Source organism: Chinchilla lanigera, unplaced genomic scaffold (assembly GCF_000276665.1).
Source record: "Chinchilla lanigera isolate Chin_1 unplaced genomic scaffold, ChiLan1.0 scaffold00071, whole genome shotgun sequence".
Lineage (NCBI taxonomy): Eukaryota > Metazoa > Chordata > Mammalia > Rodentia > Chinchillidae > Chinchilla > Chinchilla lanigera.
Window position 1 is genome coordinate 6861742 of NW_004955472.1, and position 14163 is coordinate 6875904.

General features: G+C 39.9%; 1 protein-coding gene across 11 annotated transcripts in view; it reads left to right on the forward strand.

The window, feature by feature from the left end:
- The window catches only part of Lingo2 (leucine rich repeat and Ig domain containing 2), a 1180631-nt gene that overhangs the window by 1071220 nt on the left and 95248 nt on the right, over positions 1–14163 (forward strand). The window contains exons 2-5 of one of the 11 annotated variants that reach the window (XR_001237087.1): positions 3841–3985; positions 6241–6458; positions 7736–7814; positions 8107–8252. The exons of 7 other annotated variants lie outside the window; for them this stretch is intronic. The gene's annotated coding sequence lies outside the window, so the exon portion shown is untranslated. Of the gene's footprint in view, positions 1–3840; positions 3986–6240; positions 6459–7735; positions 7815–8106; positions 8253–14163 lie in introns of those variants that run through there. 3 more of the 11 variants (XR_263554.2, XR_263555.2, XR_263557.2) reach the window with 3 other exon arrangements.

A 14163-nucleotide genomic window follows, 5' to 3' on the forward strand; every position in this document is an offset into this window, starting at 1 on the left:
CTTGTACAGGATGAACCAGTCATTATTTGTGCATGTAGAAATGTTCTGGCTTTTTCTGTTCCTACAGAATTTCTTGTAGCTAAGTTGCTAAGAAACCTTTCCCTTGACTTGTGTTTTATCTTATATATCTGTTTTCATTTTTCCATCTAATCATGTTCTTATGTGGCATCTTGGTTTAATTTAACTTACATCAATCTATGGGCTACTGTTGTCCCTTTAATTGCTTTTCTTTACAGCTTTCCCAAACTAGCCATTTTTTTCTTTCAGCAACTTCCCAATAACAACCACTTTTTCTTTTCAGTCAAAAGACTATTGACTTCATTGGCTAAAAACTCTGCCCTTATGATAGTGCAATACATTCCAGCATAAGTCTACTAGGACAAACTAGATTGATAGGATTAGTTTGATAGCATCAGCCTCTGGTTTTCCTAGCAGCTGTGCTTTGCTTAAAGGGAAGCCATCATGAAGAACCCTGCTAGCCAGGAAAGACTAGCCTGAACGTTGTGTCCAGCCTGTTTTGATGACCCCACTCCCAGTGCCTTGATTTGGAGAGCTCTTGCATTCTTTTGTTCTTGGTAAGAAGGAATAACTAATGAGCTAATTGCTTGTATGAAGGTTGTTTGGCTCAGAATGCACACCATACCATGTAGTCTTTATTTTCCCTTGCAAAAGCTTCCTTCTTCACTTGCAAATGGTGAGCACATTACAAAATAGTACTGCTCAATGTGTGATGCTTTTGCTTCTATTATAATTGCAGCCTTATCAATAAAAAAAAAACCCATTGGGTCTCATTTAAATTTTTAACTCTTTCTTGCCATTCTATAAGGAGATTACTTAGTCTCAAAACACTACAGTAAATAAACTATATTCCTGTGTTTATTTGGCACTGTTCCAACAATAATCAATTTTAATGTGAAAGGATAGGTATTGAATGTTCATATCAAGCCTGCTATCTGATGAGTCAATATTATATTAACACTTTATGTGTACATGTATTAATTTCTGCTATTTTCGCTTCTTCCTTTTTTAAATGATAAATTCAAAGCAAGAAGATATACAAAAGCTAACAATGATAAGCTTTTATATTCATATAGATCTCTCCAACTACATAATATATAACAATATACTTTTTATTTTAAAGATAAAAGAATGAAAACATATTAACAAACAAACAGACATGAACAAAACAACACAAAAACATTAAAAGCAATACATAGTTTCAGACAAGGCAATAAGAAATTAACAGTGATTGCTGTATTACATATTGTTATCTTCAAATTTGTTACACAGTTAAACAAACATAGTCATGTAAGACTTATCAAACAATTAAACGTTAACTGTTCCTTTCAATAAACCAATAGAAGTTAAGTACAGTTATCTCAGCTATATTGTATATGTATTTTCCCTTCCTTTTTTTCTTTCTTTTCTCCTTTCCCTCATCCCAGTTGTTCTTTCCTACTGAGCAGTTTCTTTCCCTTTCACAATATCTGTTCTACCTTTCAGATTGTATTTGCTCTTTCAGGTTCTTACAGTAGGGAGACAATATGATGTTTACGTATGCTGGTCTGATTTATTTCACCAATGAGTATGGTCTCTAGTTGCATCCATTTACTTATAATAATCCTGAGTTTATCTTTCTTTATCTCTGAGTAGTATTCTATTATATAAAAATGCCGCATCTTTTTTATCCATTCCTCATGATGGGCATTTGGGTTGCTTCCATGATTTAGCTATTACAAATTGTGCTGCTATAAACATGAGTGCACATGTATTTCTGTGGTGTGATGTTTTTAGTTCTTCTGCAAAAATATCCAGTAGGGAAATAACTGGGTTGAATGGGACCTCTAATCCTAGTTTACCAAGGAATCTCCAGACTGATTTCCACAGTGGTTGCACCAGTCTCCACTCCCACCAATTGTGGAAAAGAGTTCCTTTTTCTCCACAGCCTTGCCAGCATGTCAGTGGTTGATTTCTTGATGATAGGTATTCCTTCTGAGATGAGATGAAATTTCAGTGTTGTTTTAATTTGCATTTCTTGAATGACTAATGATCAACAATATATTTTCAAAATACAGACATACTGTGATATCAGCTCTGTATTCTTGGAAATAGGTTTTATTTCAATTCTAACACTCTAAGACAGCATTAGAATTTTAAAAATAATTTGCCCCTGAAATACATGTAATTATTCAAGGGAAAGTCAACAAGAAGCCTAAACGTTTTCACTGAGGAGAGGTTGTGTAACATCAGTTATCTGACTATGTAATAGATAAAGCATATGTGCTAATTAGCAAATCATATTGAGGTTGACAGAAATTCCACTATTTCAGTTCATCATTAACAATAGTAGATTCTCTTATATACAGTAGCATGCCAGAAACACTGGTATAGTTTTCCAAAGTTTTCATATAACTATAAAAGGGCTTCATAAATGTGACACTGCCCTTGAAATTATATTGAACTGCTTTGAGAGAGGCATTGATACCTGCTGTGAGAAGACAAGCTCTGAATTCAAAGTAATGTCATTTAAAATATGTCCTATAAGGAAATTTATGGCTTTATCCACATTGCTTGTATAAATCCCTCTGAAGCATAAATCATAAAACAGAGGAGGAAAACATATTAAATGGGCAGCCATATACTGACAAGAGCTAGGAAAAGAGAAGCAATTCCAGATCATTGTACAGAAAGACTCTGAAGGTTGGATCTTCTTGAATGAAGGTGCTGCAAGCCAATACCCAATTTTTACCTGTGTTGAAAATATTTAAGGAGTTGCATTGATGTCATTAATTCTGTGGTTTGCAGTAGCTATGGAATGGGGGGACTCCAGTGATAGATACCTTTCATCTATGCAATGCACATGGGCTAGCCAAAATGGCTTGATAGTCTCATAATCTATAACTCACACTTATGTTCCCAACTGATCCACATGAAATAATAGTTTGGTTCTTCTTTTAACAACTGGAGTTCAGTAAATGAAAGGAAATAAGCATCTCTGAAGAAGAGAAGATAGCAAATATTAGCTGAAATATAATTTTTGCTTTGTTTCATTCTTTGTCTTTTTTTATTTTAAAGAGAATAATAAAAAGGAACAATAGCAATATACCAACAACACAGACAAAAATAAAACAAGCCAAAAACAATAAAAATTGTACACGGTTTTAGAACAAACTGATAAGAATTAACAGTGGTTGTTATATTACATATTGTCATCTTCAACCTAGTGGTTTTTGTCTTTTTGAGACACGGTCTCACTATGCAGTTCGAGCTGGGCTTGGGCTCACTTTGTAGCCCAGGCTGGTCTCAAACTTGCTAGGATCCTCCTGCCTCCACCTCCCAAATGCTGGGATTACAGGCATGCGCCACCGCGCCCAGTGATAAAATATCATTTTTGAACTCATAGCAGAAAAAAATGACAGGACAGTAGCTGTCATGCCTGAGAGCTTTATCTGGGGGATGAATCTTCATTCTCCAAGACAAGATGGAGTGAGCTTTCATCATTTATTCTACAGCTGGGAGATACCGTTCTTGTGTTCTAAGCCTTCTCCTCAAGGATCACACACAAGGATGCTTGAGTTCTTTGTGAGCTGCTGAAATTCTGGGCTTCTGGGACACAAGGAAAAGCCAGCCAGAGATTTCCTAACTAGAATACATGCAAAACCTCCAACTAACTAAGTGCCTTGGATATATACATTTTGGTAAATTGACTGAAAATGCTCCCTAGCAAGAGAGCTGAATAGAATGGGCTTCTGGGGAAACATTCTAAATGGAAACAAGATCCCCAAGCAGAATTTCCAAAGGAAAGAAAATGAATAATCAGCTTTCCTCTGCCCTTCACAGCTGCCCTTCTGCCTATTCAACAACCAGCAAAGAAGCTGTGTTGTTTTAAGATGCACGCTAGGGAGCAGAGCAGCAGCTGGCACACACGCTGCTGAATGCCTCAGCAAGCCCTGGCCCCAGGAAACCCACACCTCACAGGATTCAGGTACAGTGGAGAGGGGAGGGGAAGCTGATTCACTTAGGGGGGCTGGAGACCCTCAGAGCCAGTGAAGCATTACTAAGCAACCTCTTAAAGGGAGACATTCAGAAGTTCAAGAAAATGATTGCCTCGTGTTTGAAAAAATATTTAAAGTTGTGTTTGCAAGAAGAGAACTTCACAAGGGCTCAGGAGAAAGTGATGAACTTGGGAGGGATGAAAGGGTAAAGTTATTATTTGCAGGAAGTCCTTCAAAGAGACTACACACGTAGCTTGGGCTGACTTCATGCCAAACTCACTAAATGAACTCAGCAAGATTTTCTGCTGTCATCCTAGTAAATTTAGCAGATGATCATGGGTTTAAAAATACTTTGACTATTTCATAGACAACATTAGCTTATTAAGGATAGCATTAATCCTGGGCGGAATGCAACTACTTCAAAATATTTACATATTTTTGCCATAATAAAAATGTTCTAACTTCAAACTCTTTTTAAAAGTTAAGACAAACATCAGTTCCTAATGAAATCACTCAACTGACATTTTAGTTTACTTACTCGCCCGAGACTTTTAAAGCTATGCCATTGCCCGCTGCTCTGCCTGCCACCCTCCCCACAAAAGCTGCTGACGGGACCTCCCGTGAGGCGTTCAGCAGGACGGAGCAATGGGCCAGAGCAGACCAGCAAGAACTTTCATGGCTGCTAATGAGACAGCTTCCTAGAACTGCCTTTTGTCTCCGACATGCTTCCATTTTGGAAGGTACTGACTTTTGCTCCTCTCCTAACTTTTCTTCATCATTCAAATTCTTCCCACTACTAGAATCTAATGTATATAGCTCTTAGAACCTGGTAAAATTCAATGAGAATTTGTTAAAAGAACTTGTGAACGCCTATTTAGTGTAACACACTGAGTGGGGCCCAGTGGACAATGTGCAAAAAATGAAAGACGTAACTGACACTCAACCAACGCAACAAGTAACTAAAAGAATCACGGAAGTAAATGCAGAGTGGGACAGGCTTGGTATTAGCTGCAGCAGTACGGACTTCTGTTGATGCCATGTTTTCTAGTTTTCTAGCACACTCCTCATCTCATTTGGAAGCTTCAGGAATTTATTTTAGATAAATTACCATAGAAAGAGTGAGGCTAACCCAGCCTGCCGGCTACTGTGTCTGAAAAACTCCCACTTGCAAATCTGTTTCTTGAACAAGAGAAAGCCAGAGCATGTTGGAAGGCTTCATCTTAAAACTGTATCCTTTTCCCTACACTGTTCCTCAGAGGCAGCACTGCTGTCTAGATCAGCTACCTCCGGAAATACAGAGTGTCCACCAGGCTCCGTGTCAATGTATGTTCAGCAGGAGGCTGTGCGTTCTCCTTCCAGGATTCCAGATTGGTCAGCAGCCGATTCTGTGGCCTTGGACAGGTTGCTTCACCATTAGAAGTTTCAGTGTTTTTATCTGTAGATGGGATTAAGAAAATCCATTCTGCCTGTTTCCTTAAGCTCTCTTCAGTAGTGAACAGAAATGCCCCAAGGCGTTGAGGGATGGATATTTCTGGTACCCGATTCTCCCTAAACTGTAAGGAGATCCACAGAGTTGAATGCCTGGGAGCTTAAAGCAGGAGCAGTTAGTTATGTGACTCATATTCATTGTTGACAAGGGCAGCATCTCCCTCTAATGCCCAGTGGGAATCCTTCTGTGGCCAGGATTCCTGCAGTCCTGGAGAGTGAAGGCAGCTGGGTATGAGAGAGAGGGCCGTGTGTGCACTTTCCTGATACAAACGCTTTTTCAAACAAAGTACCAAGAGAAAACAGCTTGCACCTGGACCTGGGTTTTATCATTCAGTTTTTATATTTTAAAAAATTGGATTAGGCCCTGTGTGGAACTGTGAATGCCCATACACTTACTTCATAACAGGACAGCAGAGAGATCTGTTTTCAAAGGCCAAAGCTGTTTTTATTTCCCCCCAGCTCTCCGGTTTTTTTCAGCACTCTTCATCACAGTGAAGCTGGGTTTTTTTCCCTCATCATTTTGAGTCAGCAGCCTGCCGATAACAAAGGTACCCAGCTGTTCTCTGAGCTGTAATCTCCAAACAACTTTTAATGGGTACTGCCTGCCTTCCATGCCGCTAGCTGGCACAATAACCGGCCAGATTGCAAAGGTGTTTTAAGGAGGATTCAGAGGATTATGGTGAAGCGTGATTTTGCCCAATTGTTTGAGTACAGAATTGCTAATGTCTCCCTCTAATGATTTATTTTCCTTTGATAGATGAGTGTGTTTTGATAGCTTATGGCTTCAAGGTATTAAAGGGGGATTTTCCCGGACTTGCCCAATCACCCCTGTACAAAACAGAACTGACAGCGACGGAGCAGGTCAACATCATTTCAGCCCAGCTTGTCCCCATTGTACAGATGAAAAGTCTGAGTGTTGGAGAGGCTGAATAACTATGGTCTCACAGCAAGTAAATGACAGATCCCAGGATTCAGGTACAGCACTCTGATCCATCAAAATCCTCTGAACTTTTAGTAGTTTCTAAATGAGGTGATAAGTTAATTTTCTCACTCTGTCATGCCACAATATAAATTTGTATCAAAGCATGACATTGTACCCCATAAATACGTACACCCAACTAAAATAAAGTCATCTGTCAACTAAAAGTAAAATTTAAAAAATAAAACATAAAAAGAAATCCATCACCCTATTGTTCTAACGGAGTGGGTTACTTACCAAAGGTGTACAAGTAGGTACAGGATTCAGAATTATTGCTAATCAGGACAAAGGGTGGGCTGAAGTTTATCTTTGTACCCCCTAAGAAGGCAGTTATCCTACTAAGCAAGTTAGTAGGATAAACACATTTGCAATGGAATATTTAAGCTACTTAAAAGAATAAATTTCTTCCGAGCGTCCATTCACATGCAGATGATTGACATACTAATCAAGGGCCATTCTCACCTCTTCATTAAGGCTTGCTCCCTGGGGACCTCTATTAGGCATAAATTTATACTAAGTTGCCACTCCTGAATGCATAGAACAGCGTCTCTATCTCAGGAAATCAAACTACTCTACAGTGTTTTCCGTTTGCTCACCTGGCTCTCTTAGGCCCAAATCCAATTAAAAATTTAACCAAGAAACTTACACGGAGTGCATCCTACCTGTCAGGCACTGTGCTAGGCGCTGGAAATCTGAGGGCTGGTAAAATATGGTCCTTGATGAGGAAAAATTACAGAGGTTGAATTCCTATTCATTTTTCTCAGGAAGTCAAAGGTTTTCCATTAATGAAGGCTTAAGCGGAGGCTGAAGCCCACGTGGGCAGCGCTGAGGTAGGGAGAGGGCATCAGAAACCTTCAGAAATGCCGATAATCCTCAGAGTAACCGGATTCCAGAGTACTCTGTACCACGGAAACCACATGGGTTTGTAACCTGGCATGTAAACGTTAGTATTATCACACATTAAGAAATTGATGTTTTTAAAGTTTCCATGATGATTATTCCAATTCAATGCAAAGTACAAAGACCTAAAAGCTTTGAAGGAAAAAGAATGGTTTGATTGTGAAGGACAGTGTGCCTCCTCTGGTCAGCTTGAAGATTGAGAGGATGTGCTCACAGTTTTCCAATTATGCAAATCACAGCCCCGTGAGACTTGAACTTAATTCTTCTCGCCCCCTTCTGAATACACACTTTTGCAGTGGGCAAAGCATACCTCCATGTACTGTTGAACAGTAAGTAATGAATTTTTCCATTCTTTTGGCGGCTTCCTGAAAAGCTTGGTTACCAGTATTGAGTCAGTGAGTCAGCGGAGGCCCTGCCTGAACCTGAGGGGTGCGCATCAGAGCTTCTGAAAGGTAAAAGAAGGCTCATTTGCAAACAAAGCAATACTACGGCCTGCTGCTTTGATTTGTTTTTACAGTTTCAAAAAATGTGTTCATAATGCTTAAGTAATTTAAATGACTTCACAGTGTCATTGTGAACCTGCATCTCCCTTTCCCAGCTTTTCTGTTTCCTTCAGCACTGTCAGACTCACCCCGGGCCCCTTTTGACGTTTAACGCCACAACCTTTTCAAGCCGCACTGTAGCCTGTTGTTTATAACACACGGTCAGAACATGCAAGGGTGATGTCTCAACTATTCTTCTTAGCTTCTAGAAAACGAGCAGCTTGGCCACTCACACTGAAGGGGCGGCGCATTGCTGCAGAACTGCTGAGCGACCAGGACCTGGAGTAGCGACTTCTCTGCTGTTAGAAATTAAATGCCTGTTGGTCTCTGAGAGTTTTGTTTCCCATTTCCAAGCCATTTTACAATTTGCAATTGCTAATAGGTAGTTCATAAACGAATGAAGTGTGTCTAGGGCCTTTTGTTTCACCGTAGTACTATAACAGTAAACTTGATATTTCTCCAGAATTTAGTTTTTCTGAGATAATTGCTTACGTATCAGTCAGACTATAAGCTTTAGGGTGCTGTACTTTATAATCAGTATAAAATGTCAAATTTATTAATCAAAATTGAGATCTGGGGATGAGAGACACAGTATGGAGGGGGAGACGAGTAGAAGTAAAAAGGGTCAAGATGTGATATTTACCAGTGCCCAAGATGAATATGTTTATAATGGGCTATAAACATATGCTAAGAATTATTTTAAAAATCAACAGTGTAAGATAAAAAAGAAAATTAAGACAAAAGTAAATATGCGTTTAGTTTTCTATCACATAATCTCAAGAAATAGCCTCACTCCAGGCAGGTGTTTTCTTATGCCTCGCTTTTGTGTTACACGTGCTTTATTTGTGCTCATCCTCACATACCACCGCGGTTCTTCCTTATGACGTTTGGCTTTTCCTGCAGCTTCGGTGACTGCCAGTTACTCCCTGAGGTACAGGGAGGCTCTCACAGGTCAGAGTGCATTGTCCCTGGGGGTCAGGTTTCCTTCTGTCTTTGGACCTCTCGTGGCCTTGCACCATCTTCTCTGAATTCAGGGGTTCTAGATTCACTACGCTGTGCTTATCATTTGAGATTTGTCCTCACCCTCAGTGGGAACCTTGTTACTTCTCTAGGGACTCTGGAACTACTCTGCCTTCAACTTTTGCTCTCTAACCTACAATCTTGATCTAACCAACAGGAAATGCTCTCAAAGTCCTACAACTGCACATGAATTATTAATAGTAATATGATTTGTTGAACAATATGGATATGCCAGGAAATATTCTAAGAGTTTCCCACACATTATTGTATTTAACCTTTACAGTACCCCCATGACATTTATCCTTAATCTCTAAAAAAGCTAGCCTGTGGTGAAATTGATGTGAAATCTACATAGCAGGCATGTATATATTTATACATATTTTTGAAAATTAAAGATTTATTTAGACAACAGGAAAAATGTGTTTCTACTTCTAAATAAGAAAATAACCCTTCAGAGAAGATTTAAAGGAAATAAAAATCTAAATAACAATGTAGTAACCTTTAACCGGTTATTATAAGCTTTGAAAATCACACATACGCTGAAGTTTCTCCTTTTTATTGCCTTTCTCGGGCCACTTTGGATCCCTCTGACATTATCTCTGATTCATCTTGTTCTTGGCTGTGCTTTGGGCCATGCAGTTCCTTTCGTAGCTCCTCCCACCGCCGGTACCCTCGGTGCCGATTTCTCTACCTGCCTCTCGGTTTCCAAGCCATCTCTCCTGCCAGCTAACATCACATCTTCTTCCTCCGTTCTGTCTTCTAAGTACCCCGCCTGTTTTAATTTACACCTGAGTGTTTCTCATTGTGTTGGCCCCAGATCAAAAGCAGCAGAACAGTTGGGATGCTTGTGGAACGTCAGATTCCTGGATCCCACCCTCCAGAGCTGATTCAGTGGGTCTGACCTTGCATTTTGACAATAGTCTGTAGTGATAGCAATTTGCACTGAAGTTTGAAAATCACTATTCTAGATGAGAAATTGTCTTAGCACCACTTCAAGAGGCCTTATGTTGGATAAATGCCATCAAATAAAGTATGAATTGAATAGATTTCTTCATAGGGAGAAAGATGTAATGCTAGAGGTTTTCTGCACAGAAAGCCTTTTGTTTACTCTGTCTGGAAATCCTATTTCCAAAAGCTTCTGTGAGCTTTCGTAGTAAGCACTTGTCTGTGTAGAGTTTGCTGGTTGCCTTGGGGCTTGCTGTACTGAGAATAAATTGGTCCCACAGGCTCAGAAGAGGTAAACTTTGGATGATTACAAATACGTGCATGTGAGGCTGTGTGGGTTTGTGTGTGCACACATATGTACCTTTCAAATACTTATGTATATAGAGAGATCTTACTTTCAGTGATATTATGTGTATCTATATGATCCTTTGGGTATTATGCAAATACAGAGAGAAGCCCATTTCTTCCCTCCGTTTTCTTTGCTTAAACGTCCATGATATCCCATCAACTCATCATGATGTAACTCACTTGCTGTGACAGGCAGAAAAACTTCAAAAGCTGAGAATGTGAAAGATAGAAATGGATGAAATTCAGATTTGATATGGCTGTATCACATTTGCCTAGTTGTTGAAAGGTTATGTTTTGAGTCTACCCACCCAAGGTTCCAATTTTGTTCAAGTGCCAGGTTTTTGGTATGTTTTCTATATAGACAGAAATTTAGCCCCAAGGTCATTTTAACACAGTAGTCAAGGATCAATAACAGAAACATAAGTACAGTGTGGGTTCTAAAGACAGTTTTGAGAAAAAAAAAGACACACATTGTTCATCTCTGAACTCAGGGCCCTATGCAATTTCTGATACTAGGGTGGTCCAAAAATAATAAGGAAATGATTTAATTTTTTAAAACTTTATTTGTTGAATAGTTTTATGACTTTTAGGTTTGATTTGATTTCATTGGCTTTTACTCACCTCTCCTAAAATAGCTTTTGAAACATACTCGGGCCATAAATGATATTCCATCTTGGATATATTGAGGTAACTGCTTATAGTAGCTAAATTCTTAATCCAAAAGAATCACTACAAATTCCTGTCTCTTGAATATAAGGGAATATAAGGGAAAGGTAAGATAATAGCTTTTATCTACTAAAGAGGCGTGATATTTTTACTGTACTAAGTGCTTTATTTAAATCTTCACATTTAACCCTGAAAGAAACCTTGCAAAATTATGTTATTTCCCCTATTCTAAAGGTGTAGAAAAAAACACAAAAAAATTAAGTACTTTGCCCAAGGTCATATAACTAAAAAGGTGATAAAACATGGGTTGTCTGACTCCATTTAAGGATTAGACTGCCTCCTGCTATATTTTATGTATGCTTACCTCCTTGGTATCTGTTGTAGCTACCTATACATAAAGAACACTAGATAAATTATGTTGGTAATTATGTTCAACTCAATATGCTGGGAGGGACACATCAGATTCCTAGTAGTTGAGGTAATATTATGCATTATTCAGGCCATACCTATGTCAGTATAGTATGATAGGTAAGATCATAAATTCCTACGGCCAAATTCCTGGGTTTGAATACTTGCATGCCAAGTTATGAGACACTGAACAAGTCCTATAACTTCTCTATACCTCTGTAAAATAAGGATGCTTGGCATAAAGATTAAATAAATTGATATGTATCATTATTAGATTAATTTTGGCATATAGTAATTCCAATCAGGTGCTCTCTAAGATTATTGTTGTTATTGTCCAGGAAAAAAAGTTCAGTGACTTTCATCTGTCCAATAATAACTGATGAAGCAGCAACTGTGGGTCAAGTTTATGTTGGGTGAAAATTTATGCTATGCTCATCCCTGTGCAGGGAAATCCTGTCAGAAAAAACAGACCTGATGTTAGGGAAGCACAATAAGCTACGCGGAGCAGCGTGCTGAACTTGGGAATGGGGAAAATCCACACAGCAGGGAGCTCAGGATGTGAACATCCTTGAGTGCTGAGATCTCTAGCAAGATTTTAGAGAAATGCAAGGAATAATCATAACATTCTCTGAGGCATTGAAAACTGGTCATAAATTTAAATGAAGGACTTACCATTAGTATAGAATAAGGACCAATGAAATGGTTATAAAAGTTCGAGGGTAAGGTTACAATGTCACCATGTAGAAGCACGGCAGAGGGGAAGGACTGGAGAGGTACAGAAGACACAGTAAGATACACTGAATGACTAGAAAGAACATGCAAGGGCTTGCTTAAGGCTCCAAATGGCTAGATGCAGAGATGGATCCAGAATAGGGGTTTACCTTGGTTCCCCTTGTTCAGAATGCAATGGTGGAAGGCCTGCACATTATTACATGGTTCTTAAGGTCTGGTCCCAGCACCACGTGGGAATTCACTGGCAATGTCGATTCGCACAAAGTCCTATCCCCATACATCAGAAACCCCAGGGGCTCGGTAATCTGTGCTTCTACATGCCATCCCAGTGATTCCGACCCCTACCTCTGAGAACCAGGACGGTACTCCATTCCCTCACCTGACAACCATTCAGAGGGGTTATTGTGCTCTTCGGTGATAGACTGGTGAACTTAAGAAACTTCGTCACATAAGGAAACACAAACATCAAAGATTACACAAAAAAAATCACAGAAAAAGTATGTGAGCATATTTAACAAAAGGAGGTACCATAAATGGGAAAAATTCTCTGAAAAAATGATATTCAGGACGAGGTCTGAAACATGAAAAGGAGTTTTCCAGGTAAAAGCAGAAGGTCGTAGAGAAGCCAATGAAGGTCTTTGTATCTGGAGCACAGAAAGGCAGGAAACGGGAGGATGGGTGAGGCAGAAGTGTTTGCGGAGTTCTAATCAATCAGGCAGAATTCTTACCCCGACGTCATCCTGTGGGACATGGAAAGCCACTGAAAACTTTTGAGGAGAGAAACAGCTTGATGAAGTCTGCATTTAAAAAGACCACTCAGGCTAATTTCTGTAGAATATGTTTAATCCCCCTGTAATCTACATGGGTATAAACGCAGCAACCCTCAGCGGTGGTCCCAGGACCCTCAGCAATCTCTTTTGCTTGTTTAGCCCTCTGCCTTCTGAGTGTAGAGCCCAGCCCTGACGCTTCCCTTCAAATCTGTGTGCTTTCTGACCTTACAATTCTCCTGGTTAGTTCAAAAGCAGTTATTAGAGTTTGAGTTTTAAACTGGCCTCCAACCATGAAACCACCAAGAGTTTCAATTTAATTTCCCTTTCATGCCCGTTCACACCTTGACTCCTTTTGAGAAAAACCAACTATTGATACTGATAATAAGCTCATTTTATGCTCTGGAAGGAAAAAAATGCTCAACTGAATTCACCATTAAATACATTCCTCTCCTGATGAAGTCTACATTTAAGTCAGGCTCCTATTAGCTCAGAAAGAGTGTCCACTGAGGTATGAAATGTTTATTGTAGTTAGTTCCTGCCAGCACTGCCAAAAGAGAGATAATATTTTCAATGGCCAAAAGCCGCAATGCACAAGACATGAATTATGGATGTCTGTCTCTTTAGAACAAATCCATATAAATTATCCCATAGGGCAGAATGCAGGAATTGGGGGCCCCTGCAAAAAATCTTGTCTCGGTATTCTCAGTATTGGAAACTTCAGGACGTGGAAGTCTGGAGACTAAATGAGACTCCGAATCACAACCTTTCAGGGGGAAAGGGTAAGAATGAGCAGAGACCTGCGTTTCTGAACATCATCAGTCAAGATACCAGTCATCAACACACGATTATTATTCTCATCAACCCAAAGCCTGAAAGTAATTGAGTGAAAAAAATTCTCACATTACGTGAAATGATTACTGCCTTTGAGCCATAATAAACAATGATTCGCCCTGGTGCTAGGCAGCAAAACAGATGAGGGCTGCCCGCTGCTGGGGAAGGGCCAAACCACCGCCAGATTCCACCGCCGCCAGCCCCCCAGGGCCTCGTTTCATTTTCAGGCACGAGTAGGCGCTGCTGAAATACCCGCTGTAGATGCACAACGTGGCTCCACACGCGGAAGTTGGCCCCCTGACCCTCTGGAGCTTTCCAGCACACGCTTGCCTCCTCGGCTTCCAAGAAACATAAGGGGCCCAGGAAGAAGCAGCAATTGTGGAACACGGAGCCTCACCTGTTGCTTTCAGGTGGAAGTTGTCAGACCAGGCAGAGAGACAAGCAGAACGCAGGAGGAGGCACGACACAGGCAAAAGGATTACAAAGAGACGCCCTCAGAGAGGGAGGCTGGAGATCAGTACCGGAGCAGAAGGGGTGCC